We start from the raw sequence: 13,684 nt of genomic DNA, 5'->3' as shown, positions 1-13,684 counted from the left end.
AACACAAGGAGTAAATAATCCAGTTAAGCTCTCATTAGATCAATTAGTATTACAATGTGGGTAATGAAAAAATGCTCTCACTAATTTAATCTCTCTAAAGTTCATTACATAAATGAGTGTCACTCACATCGTATTTATAGGAAAGACAACTCATTACACAATATGAAACCGTTGTAGTAGGGTAGAAACTAGGAGTCCAAAACTCTAAGAAATATTCGGAGGTAGTGGCACGTAAATCGAGAGAGTTGAGAGAGTGTTTAGGGGTGAGGAAACGGGATTGTCTAAGACTACTATTTATATCAATTTTGTGGTGCATGTCGTGCAGTATGCACCATATAATTACGTGTGAGCCGTAGGAGGGTGACACTTATTTATAGGAAAGACAACTCATTACACAATATGAAACCGTTGTAGTAGGGTAGAAACTAGGATTCCAAAACTTTAAGAAATATTCGGAGGTAGTGGCACGTAAATCGAGAGAGTTGAGAGAGTGTTTAGGGGTGAGGAAACTGGATTGTCTAAGACTACTATTTATATCAATTTTGTGGTGCATGTCGTGCAGTATGCACCATATAATTACGTGTGAGCCGTAGGAGGGTGACACTTATCGTCCTCCCCCCCCCCTCGTGCCACATCATCCTGTATCTCGATGGATTGAGTGTCAGGTATGTGCGGCACACCGCATGCGGATGTGCGCCTCAGTAAAAGTTAAACTTTGAAATTTCGTAACTCTCACATTCGAACTCCGTTTTCAATGAATCTTATTTATCCGTGTAGGTCTCGACGTACCCTACAACTTTCTTTTTGGTTGTTTTGGCTAGTTTTAACTTTCATTTTTGTAACAGCTTGTTTCAAATCATTTCGTAATTCGGGGTCATGATCCGAAGACTGGTTATCATAAGGCTTAGGACCTTTGGGAAAGAGAGACTTAAACCCCTTCGAGTGTGGATAATGTAGATTAGATGATCCGGGAGTTCGGTTTGTGTTTTGGAGTCCAATGGTTTACCGGTAAAGTGGTAGTTTGGGTGTTTTATGAATTTTGGATTTTAGATTGGAAAGTTTTATATCAAGGGGAGTTGATAGAAGTGTAGAGCTTCTCATTACCTTTATGTGGATATAAGGCTCGTCGGAATCAGATTTAGAACGAATAAGTTATGGCTTTCAGAAGATTGGTGACTTTAAGACTAAGCCTAGTACGCAAGGCGTACATTGAGATTACGTTGGGCGTACTAGGCAGGAGGATTACCGGTAGGGATGAGATTTAGAACCGGAAAACCAGAACCGGAACCGGAACCATTAGAATCAGAATATATAGACCGGTTCCGGTTCTGGGTTTAAAAATTGGCTTTATCCGAGTTCCGGGTAATCTAGGTTTGGGTCCATCGGGTCCAGGTAAATCGGGTCTAAAAACCGAAACCGGTGTTAGGAACCGGAACCACTTTTAGGCCGGAACCGATTTTTGTGAAACGTTTAAAAGATGCATATCTCATTAGTTTCAACTCCGATTGACATGTGATTTTTTCTAACGTATAGTTTAGAGTTTGTACATGATTTTAGACTATAAATTTGCCATTTTTAGTTTTATATTCATTGACTTATAGTGCCTCAAAGTCGAGATATCAAAGCTGAAAGCTTTTAGTTTTTTCAGTTTTTTTAGTATTCTCTGAAAGTATTAAAACATGTATATCTAATTCGTTTGAAGTCGGATTAACATGTGGTTTTTTCCAACTTGTAGTTTAGAGTTTGTACATGAGTTTTGACTATAATTTTGTCAATTTTGGTTTAATATTAAATGATTTACAGTCCCCCGAAGTCAGGATATCAAAACTGAAAATTTTCAACTTTTCAGCTATTTGTTTTTGTACTTTGTATTTTGTGAAAATGTTAACACATGCATATCTCATTCGTTTAAAGTCGGATTTGATGGGTTTTATACAAACAATCCTATGTATGCATGCAACTCTAGATATGGATCTATGTTTTCACTATTAGTCATAAGACATTATGAACATAAAAGAAACCTAACATGCTTCTAGTAATTTCGAAAATCATAAAGAAGAATGGAATACATACCTCCTGTTGTTATGTTGTAATAACAACTAGTTCCTTGGATCTTCTTGTCTTTGAAAGCAAGTACCACGAGTGTAGTACCTCTAATGGCTCACAAACACCAAGAGCAAATGAAGAAGCAAGAAAGAGAAAGGGGAGAGGTAAAAATTAGGCTCTAGGAACTCTAGGGATCACGTGGCCGAATTTCTAATGCCAAGGGTCCTTTATTTAAGTGTAGGAATTAGGGTTTCAGTCCTTATCCTTATCTAGTTGCTTGGCCACCAAGCAGCCTAAAGGATAACTCTTTGAATTCGTTTTATGAATTCCAAGGCCTTTAACCCCTTGAATTCGTCCACCCTATCCTATAAGGTTTCCTTGCCCAACTTTGTAACTATCACATAATTACAATTCAGTCCCCCTAGTTCAATTAACTTCTTTTGATCACAAAATTAATTCTTAATTAATTCTTGACCAATGTTAATTAAACAAATATGATTTCTCTTTTAATATATTATTCTTATAATATATTAGTAAACCATAATAACCTATTCTCTATTATTTCTCCAGTCAAGCTGCTTTGGTGAAGGCAACCCAAAAGGACCATGCACAACCAGGTCAAGTACTTACCAAATATGGTTACTGTAACGCCTGTGTTTCTGGGCTTGCCATTTTTAGCAATGTAATAGTCTAGGTTAACCTTTGTAACCCAATTTGAAATAATAAAAATGTATTATTTGTGAATTATGTGAATTATGTGTTTATTTTCTTAATTATTATAATTTAATGAATTAAAAATAAAATAAGCGTCAAAATTAAAGTATGAGATATGCCCAATATCTTTGCATAAGGTTGTATTGGCCGAAACAAGGTTTCCGAATATATATAGAACGCCCAAATCTGACTTCGTATGAGGAAGTTATGATTTTCTGAAGTTTTGACTTGGCAGTATGCAGCCCAAATACTCGATTTGAGATCGAGCGGTTTTTAGCCGAAACAATCTAAACGAGAATCGAAGATCTCGTTGTTAGTAGCGAAACGATGAAAAGTTAGGCGAGAACGGACGTCGGACGAAGAAGTTATGAATTTATAACGAAGTTTTCCTGTCCGGGCCTACTAAAAATAAATAATAAAAAATAAAGTCAAAATTAGCCGACGGAGTCTAAACGAAAGTTGTAGAGCGTAGTCTCACCTACACGTGGATATAAAGAACGTCGAAAACGGAGCTCGTATGCGAAAGTTACGCAATTTAGAAGTTTAACGAGTCAAATTACGCCGAGCGTAATTTGAGTACGCCCAGTGTACTCAGAAGGGTGCAAGTTGCCTGACCAATACTCGAGTGCCACCAAATGACGCATGCGGTGACGTCGAAGTACGCCCAGCGTAATCCCAGACCCAGCAGCCTATAAATAGAAACCGAGATCAGCCATTTTCTCATGTTCAAACTTTTTCTTCTCTCTAGTTTTTGCCTCGATTTGCGTGTCAATCATATCCCGAAGCCCCGGTATCATTCCCGAGCCCCAAAGAAAGATCCGAAGCCCCGAGGATCCCGAAGAGCGTTATTCCCGAGCCGAAGCCCTGCCCGCGAGGAGCCCGGTTTTTGTGAAAATCTTCCAAATCTACGGAGAAACACTACTTCTGCAAGTCGTAGTGCTGTCTGATCATCTTCTGATCAAGTGAGTGTATAGTCACTTTCTTCCAACACATTATTATGAAGTATTTTATATAAAATACGTGTTATGTGTATATATTTTGTTATTATATGTGTGAGTGTATATTCACTTTCTTCTATCTCATAGATCTGATTTATTCTCTATGAAATACGTGTTATTGTGTGTGCCTCATCTGTTATGTGGAATATGTATTGATTGAACATGTTATACTGGTTTTTAACTATGTATAAAAATAAATATTTTTATCTACTAATATGTTGGGTAGAACATCGGTAGATAGTTGATGTGTGATAAACAGATGAGAGGCCTTGATGTTGTTTTGATTCAGTCATCTAGCGGAGTTTAGATGACGACCACGAACTTTTCTAGACAGTCTTGTGGAACACTAACAAGCTCGCCACCTGTAGGTGTTAATGAACTTGGGTGTTCATTCACTGTACTCCATCCCCCCTGGTTGCCTTATTTGACATATATTGTCGGGAAACCCCCGAAAGCATGTGTTGTCGCCCCGATGAAATATTCTTAGACTAGGTCCCTTGTGTTAGTTATTTTAGGGACATAAAGTGAGAATAACGGGAATGGGTAATTGGGTTATTGTTGGTTGATGAATATTAATTTAATTATTTATTGTGGGTTGAAAACCCTATATGCTCACCAGGCTCCCAAGCCTGACCCACTCAGTTTCTTTGTATTACAGGAAGTGGCGCGAGGGCTTAAGATGGAAAATCATCAAGTTGTTTTGTTTACAAGTTTGTATATGTATATATTTGTTGAACGACTTGTAATGTTATCATTTATGCTTTATGGTCTATATCGAAACATGACATCCCGAGTTTTGATTATATAATGAAAATACATTTCTTTATGAAATGTTTTGGTAAATATTATTTTATCACGTTTTGTTTTTGGGAACAAATTCCGCAACTCTTTCAAATCAAAAGGATTTACTCTGAAATTATTTTAAAAGTATAAATGAAAATCGGTCTTTTCTGGCCGAGATTTTGGGGATGTCACAGTTACGGGCTTAGACACTAATCCAACAGGATTGACATGCGGTTTTTCCAAAGTGTATTTTAGAGTTAATACATGATTTTAGACTATAATTTTGTCAATTTTGGTTTCTTATTCAATGAGCTACAGTCCCCCAAAGTCGGGATATCAATATAGAAATTTTCAAAGTTCAACCCACTAAGTAGTAATTAATTACCAAAAAAATTCGGTTTTTCCGGTTCTAAACCCACTTTATCCGGTTCCAACCTATCCACTTTGATGTTTCCGGGTTTTCCGGTTCTAGACACACTCTACCCGGAACCGAACCGGAACTGGTTCCTATATACCGGTCCAGTTTTCGGTTCTACAAAATCACGTTAACCGGTTTCGGGTTTTCCGGGTCCGGGTCCATTCGGTCTGGGTTTAGACCTACTTTCATCCCTAATTACGACACCGTATAGAGTATGCTTGGCTTACTGGGAATACACCATGCGTACTCCAGCCTCATGCAAACCCTAATTTAGGGTCTTAAACCCTATTTAATGATCTTAACTCAACTCCAATCCCTCTTATCTTCAGCCTCCTTCCCATTAAACCCTAGATTCGAAACCATAGCTTTCATTTGAGCATTTGTTAGGTTTTTAGTGTGCCTTGGAGAAGAAGGAGTTCTTGTTGGAAGCATTGTTTGGCTTGGAGCTTGTGGATCCAAGCTCTAATCATCTTCATCAATATTCAGGAGGTATAAATTTTCTAACTTGATGACTCTATGTGTTAGATCTAGTATAGGGTATGTTTTGGGTTTATTTTGGTCCTTAGAGTCATCCTTGTGAGTATGAGCTACTCCAAGAGCTTAAAATGTTGGATCTTAGCACTTCTGAGGTTGTGAGTGCATAAAGATGTCATATTGATGAGTTTGGGTGAGTCATGATTAATTTGGTGTTCATATTATGGGTTTAGAAGGATGAAAATGGGTTTTGGGTCCCATTAAGGCATGCAAGGGAGTAAAGTTGGCAACTTTATTGTTTAAGGCCTTACGTAGAGATCATATCTGTGTTTGGACGACCTTATTTAACCAAATAAGAGCTTAATATGGGTTTTTAGGCCTCTGATGAGTACATTGGGTGTAACATCCCAAAATTCTAGACCAAAAATTTCATTTTTTTATATAATGATTCATAAAACAATTTATAGAAAACATCATCAAGTTATTTCATTTCATAAAAACCATAGATCATATGTATCAAAAGCACGTCATAAGGTAGTAACAACGTCAGAGTACAAATCCCAAGAATCTCATATGCACAAAATCATGTGTGTGACGTACTGCTACCATGTCGGCTCCTTTCCCTTCGAAGAAGAAGGACCTGAAACAAAAACTAAAAATCGTAAGCACAAAGTTTAGTGAGTTCCCCCATCATACCACATACCATGCAACATACATAATGTCTAACATATTCGGGTACAGGACTACCCCTTCGGTCTCTTTTAACCGGTAACTATCTAGCATATCAGGGTGTGGGCCTACCCTTTCGGTCCTATCGACCGAAACCTATCCTAGCATATCAGGGTGCTGGCCTACCCCTTCGGTCCTTTCGACTGGTACCGGGGACAATTTCACCCCCTACTTCTATCACATAACATCCTAGTGCATAAACATATAAGCCATATACTGCCTAGCTTATCCAGGTGTTGGCATACCCCTTCGACCCTATCGACCGGTACAGGGGTGTATCCTACCCCTCCTACCACTATCACATAACATCATAGCATACTAGCATATATATCACAACAGATAGTGACATACCAGATAATTATCACAAAAACAAGCATCTCTACTATAACTCTTACTATTGGTCCGACATTGGTGCCTTCAATCCACTTCTACTGAAAAGAAACTCACCTCAATGTCGTGAAGTAACTGAACTGTCCTTGGCTCTGGGATCAACTCCTCTCAAACTCCACACATAACAATCTCATTTAATTAATCTTTCATACTCATAACCCCTTTAAGGGTCAACTATGGTCAATGGTCAATGTCAAAGTCAACATCCTAGTCAAACTCAACATCCTGGTTGAATCAACTCGGCGAGTTGGTCCATCAAATCATCGAGTTCCATAATCCATAAAACCCTGAAATCTTGATCCTACTCATCGAGTTCTTTCATGAACTCATCAATTTCCATGATTCATACAACCCTGGAATCTTGATCCTACTCGTTGATTCCTTTCATGAACTCGTCGCGTTTCTCCTTCACTCACAACTCGTTGAGTCCCTCCTTCAACTCGTCGAGTTCCTCAATCTTCATAACCCAAAACCATGGCCAACTTGCTGAGTCGTCTCCTAGACTCAACGAGTTTGCTCAGTAATAGAAAAAGTTGGGGACAATGAGCCAACTCGCCAAGTTGTATGAACAACTCATCGAGTCCCCCATAGATTAAATTCGTTCAGTCGTTTCCATTCGGATTCAAAGCTTCCAAAACAAATATATGGTCCCCTAGGACTAAGTTACCACGTAAAGTTGCTAACTTTATGTTCATTCATGGTGTCATGAAGCTAATAACACCAAAACTCAACTCCTAAAGAGATCTTAGGCATGGAGAAGGGCCAAAACTCAATAAAGCTAGCAACTTTGAGTCTCATAAGGCCATGAACATTTAGATCTGAAGTCATGACTCCAAAACATGCTTACATCCATGAATGGTTCCAAAATAGGCTCCTTAAGGCCGCAAACTACTCCATGAAGAGATCTAGTAAATGAATGGTCAAGGTATAGACTTTATACCTCAATAAGGCTGATTTGACAAAGAAATCTTTGGATCCAAGGCTTCTTTCTCAACCAAGCACTTCTAGCTTCCACTCCTTCAAGGAAATACCAAATAATCACTCTCTTTTCACTCACACACTCTCAAAAGGCTCAATATCATGAATTAGGGTTTTGTTGGACTGGGGGAGGCGATAAGGGAGGCCACAATAAAGTGTTAAGGTACTTAAATAGGGTGAAAACCCTAAAAATTAGGGTTTATTTTTGGCAGCGCTACTCGTTGAGTTGAGGCTTCTTAACTCATCGAGTAGACTTCAAGTCCCGCGTCCAACATCTGTTCCTACTCGACGAGTTTGGGGCCTCCAACTCGTCGAATCCCTTTGCAAAAATGAATGATTTAATTTAAAATACATATCAGGATTTGGGTGTTACAAATCTCCCCCGCTTATTTTAGACTTCGTCCTTGAAGTTTGCTGCGTCTGGGAAAAGGTCAGGGTAGTGCTCCCTCATCTCGTCCTCCGGCTCCCAGGTCCATTCCGGTTCCTTGTGGTGCTGCCATTGCACCTTCACTAGCTCGACCTTCTTTTCCTCAGATCCTTTGTCTTCCTGTCGAGGATGGCTACTGGCCGCTCGATGTAGTTCAGGATGTCGTCCACCTGAATATCCTCTAGAGGCACCACCACGGAGTTATCTACCAAGAACTTCCGCAGCTGGGAGACATGAAAAGTACTATGGATCTCACTAAGCTCAGCTGGCAAATCCAGCCTATACGCCACCTTGCCTACCTGGGATACAACCCTGAAAAGACCAATATACATGGGGCCCTACTACTTCCCCGCTTCCTGAACTGGATGACACCTTTCCAAGGTGACACCTTCAAGAGAACCATATCTTCGACCTGGAATTCTAGGTCCGATCGGCGTCTGTCGGCGTAGCTCTTCTGCCAACTCTAAGCAGTCTGAAGCCTGCTCGGCACCTGTTGGATCATCTCCGTTGTCTTGAGTACCACTTTGGTACTCTCCATGACCCTCTGTACAACCTCACCCCAGAATATCGGGGTTCTGCACTTCCTTCCATATAACATCTCGAAGGGAGGACGGTCGATACTCGCATGATAGCTATTATTATAGGAAAACTCTATCAAGGTAAGGTAGGTATCCCAGCTACCATCAAAGTCTAAGATGCTTGCCCGCGACATATCCTCCATAGTCTGGATGGTCCACTCCCTCTGACCATCCGTCTATGAGTGAAAAGTTGTGCTAAAGTGCATACGAGTACCCAACTTGTCGTGAAACTTCTTCTAGAATCTGGAAGTGAACCGCACATCTCTGTCAGAAATCACGGAGACTGGCACTCCGTGTCGAGCTACTATCTCCCTGATGTAGATGTCGGCCAGCTTCTCGGCCGAAATGCTCTCTTGGATCGGAATGAAATGGGCACTCTTGGTCAACCGATCCACGATTACCCAAATCGAATCCACTCCCGCATGCGGTTCTGGGAAGTTTCGTGATGAAATCCATAGTAATATCCTCCCACTTCCACACAGGGATATCTAACGGTTGCGTCTTGACGTGGGGCCTCTGGAGCTCTGCTTTGACGTTCTTGCAAGTCAGGCATCTCTCGACGTACCAGGCTACATCTTGCTTCATGTAGGGCCACCAGTAATTAGGGCGAAGATCTCTGTACATCTTTGTCGCCCCAGGATGGATGGAAAATTTGGACTTGTGAGCCTTATCCATCAGAATCTATCATACTCCACCCCAGTACGGAACCCAAACCCTCCCATGCACGGTCAGCAGCCCATGGTTGTCATAGTCAAACGAGGCCACATGGCCTATGATCCGCTCACACTTCCGGCACATCTCCTTCATACCCTCAACTTGCACCTCTCGGATCTACTCCAAAAGTGGAGTCACCACCATCATCCTCAAGAAAATGTCTCTGATCGGGGCTGCCTTTTGGCTAAGCGCATCGGCCATAACATTGGCCTTCCCCAGGTGGTAGAGGATCTCATAGTCGTAATCCTTCACCACATCTAGCCACCGACGTTGCCTCATGTTCAGATTTGGCTGATCCATGAGGTACCTCAAGCTCTTTTGGTCCGTGTAAATGGTACAACGGCTCCCATAGAGGTAGTGTCGCCAAATCTTGAGGGCAAAAATAACCGCCCCCAACTCTAGATCGTGCGTCGGGTAGTTCTGTTGGATTAGATGTCTAAGCCCATAACTATTATTGGTATGTACTCGACCCGAGAGTAGCACGGTGACATGGTCCATTTGGGTTGTATAACATCAGGACAATTTGTTAGGATGGACTTTTGAGAAGAGGTTATATATGATTTATTAATATATTATAAGTTCTAATATATTAATGTGAAATCATATGATTTAATTAGTATTGATCAAGAATTAGTTTGGAATTAATTTAGTGATCAAAAGAGACTAATTAAATATATGGGGACTAATTATGGTAATTGGTTATATTTATATGTATTGGGCTTATGATCCATATTGGACTAAGTTTATGTATGGATACATAGAGTTGGGCCACATGAACCATGGATCATAAAACCCATGGGTATGGATTTAGGTTATACCCATCACTCTTGGAATCCTACATATAAATATAAGCTTCATAACTTAAAAACGCATACTTCTTGTTCTTGGAGTTCATGGATGTGTTTTTGGTGCATGGAAATTCTCTCTCAAGAGTCAGCTTTGTCCTAGGTGAGTTGTGATTCCATTTGAGGTGCAACACTTGGGGCACTAAGTTCTTAAAGGCCAAAGTCTTCCTAGCAACGTCAACAACATCAAGAGGTATGTCTAAAACTTGTCTTATTATACATATGTTATTTGTATGCTAGTTGTAGGCTTAAAGCTTTGGAAACCATATGCATGTATAATTAGAGAAAACATAGATCCAAAGCTTTTAGGGTTGTATGTGCACCATAGGATGTTGTAGTATACAAAACCCAACAGTGGTATCATAGTCATGTGTTGTTTTCTATTATATTTGATGTTATTATTGGTTTTCGAAGCAAAAAAAAAAATCATATTTTCTGCATTATGTCAGCAGGACTCACCGAGTCCACTGGGTGACTCGACGAATTGCTTAAAGATACTTTTGGACTCGTCGAGTGCATCAAGGGACTCGATGAGTTGGCTGTCACGAGTAAAAGATTTTCGAGTTTTTTTGGCCTGTTTTGGATTAGAATCATTACCACAAAATATTTTTTGTTTATAAAATTTGATTTTGATGCTATGGTAATGATTATCCTCATCCAAATAAAGGATAATTGTCAAAGTTTCAAGATTTGTATTAGTTTATATGTTTAGCTAATTTCTTGAAAATTGTTAATATGAATTATCTTTACTTATGAGTTTGATCTAGATCATAGAAAAATTATTTGATTATTGTGTTAATTGGAATAATTGATCTTAATGGTTTTTATGAACTCCATAACTTGTCCACGAGTTATCGAAAATGAAGAGTTTTTCTTTTAAAAGATTCATTAAAGCTCATATGTTATGAAAAATGAAAGGTCTTGTTTTCAAATGACATCATAAAATAGTTTTATGTCTTCCATAACTTGTCCTCAAGTTATGAAACTTGAAAAGTCTTCCATAAAAATCATATTAAACTCATAAGTTATAGAAACAAAAAGTTTTTGAATTGTTCAAAACTTGCCCTCAAGTTTTGGAATTTGTAAGTTACCCCCCCCCCCCCCCCCCCAATGTATACTATTATAATATTATAGGTTATATATATATATATATATATATATATATATATATATATATATATATATATATATATAAGTATAAGAAGAAATCCAGTCTTACCGTTAGTAGGCTCATTCACGAAACCGGTTTATAAGGGGGGTATAAGGTTACTGCCTATAAAATGGCAGTTTAATGGGTGTCCACTCTCACCCACCGCTTCCTTGACTGTTGGAGGGTCATTAGCCGAACGGATAGGATAGGACACTAATTCTCCCTTCATTAAAAGTATAATGATAAATATAAAGTAACTAAACTTTTATTAAATTCCCAATCTTAGTTACATTAGGGAAAATGTGAATATTGTGCTAACCCATGAAATTGCACTTTGCACCTTGTTAATTCGTTAGTGGAGCATGTATGGTTAACCGGCACACTAATCTGGGACTGACAATGCATGGAAAAGGGTAGCTTGATGTTAATCATAGATCAATGGAGCGTGTGTAGTTAACCGGCATATTGATTAGGTGGTTGTAACATTGGGTGTACCAAGCTAATTTGCATGGTTATTCATACCTTGTTTGTGATCCTTGGCATCCCAGTCATAAACTTGAAGGGCACAATGGAGATTAAACATGCATTGAAAAGTTCAATGAATCTCAAAAGATCTAGGATTTTCAGTTCACTTAAAACCTAAAATTCTTTTTCGTTTTTCGTGGTGGAAATTGGTAAATTATCATTTACCTACCTTCAAATATTTTGCAAATTGGATTACGGCATCCCTCTTCCAATTTGTTAAATATTGTGTTGGCTCCTAGCCTTAATATTTCAAATTGGGTGTTATATTAAGGACTTAAATCGACTAAACTTGAATTTCTCCCTCATAAATGTCTAAGTTCAGACAACTATGGTCTTCCTGAATCTTTTGAATAAACTTTCTTTATAAAGATGATTTTCCACAAGATGATGAAAGATTAATCCCTTCTTCGTGCTATAGTGGAACTTCATTTCCTCCACCTCCTCCAATAATACTCCCTAACCCACAAGTTCTAGGTCACTCAAAGCCCTAGTGGCAGAAAGGAAAGTCTATATGTGCTCACGTCTTGGAGATGAAGTCACATACTGACAAGCTGGGACAGTTGGGTGTCGAAATCTCAAGGAAGTTGACTGTTGACTGCGTTATTCAATCACTTTCCGAGTCATATAGTGAGTTCATTAAGGACTACTGTGTGACAGACCACGACATGACCCTTAATGATCTTACCTATTTGCTTGTTTGCTGTTGAATCAACAATAATTTGGAGCAATGGTAAAGCAAATTTGATTAGAAGATCTACTTCCCAAACTTACATGGACATTGACAATGGAAACATTGGAAGTCCAAAAAAGTCATCTCTTCCCATTAGAAAGGGGTCAGCCATAGTCAACCCGGTTGACCAAATGGTAAAGAGAAAGGCTAAGGCCTTGTTTGGTAGCCTCTTAATTGGAAAATTAAGAGGCAGTCTCTTAATTTTTAAGATTCAGACTGTTTGGTAACATCTGAATTTATCACTCTTAATTTGTAAAACGCCTCTTAATTTTTCAGATATTGGGACGCGTCTGAAATAAAAAAAAAAAGGGACGCACATTCCACATTTGCCCTGGTACACCTCCTTTCCCTCTTCTCTTTCATTAACAAATGTCGAAATTCCGCAACCCCTCATCGCACACAACATCGTCGTACGCCCCCTTCTCCAGCTCATTCCCTCTCTGATCAGCAACTCCCTCTCCGAATATTTGCCCTAACATTAACGTTCCTTCAATTGATTCCATCCTCTGCTAGTGTCGCCACTGCCTGCGTCCGCTAGTGGTGACTCCATCCAAATCATGAATCTCCCTATCCCATATCATTTTTCTCCAGCAACGATTGCGAAATTGTGGATTTTCCCATCGTCTTCCCATAGTGAAATGGGGCTTCAGTTCGATTTCCTATCTCCAAATCATATCAGGTATATTCTGCTTGGTTTCATGTATTTGCATAGTTCTAATTTGATGATTTTTGCTTCAGTTCGGTTATCAATTAGTAAGATGAATCCTTCGATTTTTTGTCAAAACCAATATTTTGTTCAAACTATCTTCACTTTCTTTGACAATACCTGATTTGATTTTGAAAAAATTAAAATTCGTGGTAGATTTTTACATCTTCAATAGTTGGTTCAAATTGTAATTTGTATGAAGTTTATATGAAGTCTGTTTATTTTTGTTGTTAATAAGGTTGTATGAAGTTCTTATAGAAGGTGAATGGATTTGTAGGTGAAAGGTGTTGAATCTTCTTCTGTCGGCTGGGGTGGTGCTATTCACCCAACTTGAAGCTCATCTTCACAGGGAAATAACAACGATTAGAAATGGCACAAAGATCCCTGATTGATCTGCCTTCACAGGGAAACAACAACAAATGTTTTATTTGAAACGACCAAATGCAGATGCAATCTTTGTTTATGTTCATTATTTCCTG

This window comes from Lactuca sativa, chromosome 3, assembly GCF_002870075.4.
Source record: "Lactuca sativa cultivar Salinas chromosome 3, Lsat_Salinas_v11, whole genome shotgun sequence".
NCBI classification, from domain to species: Eukaryota; Viridiplantae; Streptophyta; class Magnoliopsida; order Asterales; family Asteraceae; genus Lactuca; species Lactuca sativa.
The sequence above is the reverse complement of the archived record's forward strand: the minus strand, read 5'-3'. Positions refer to the sequence as shown.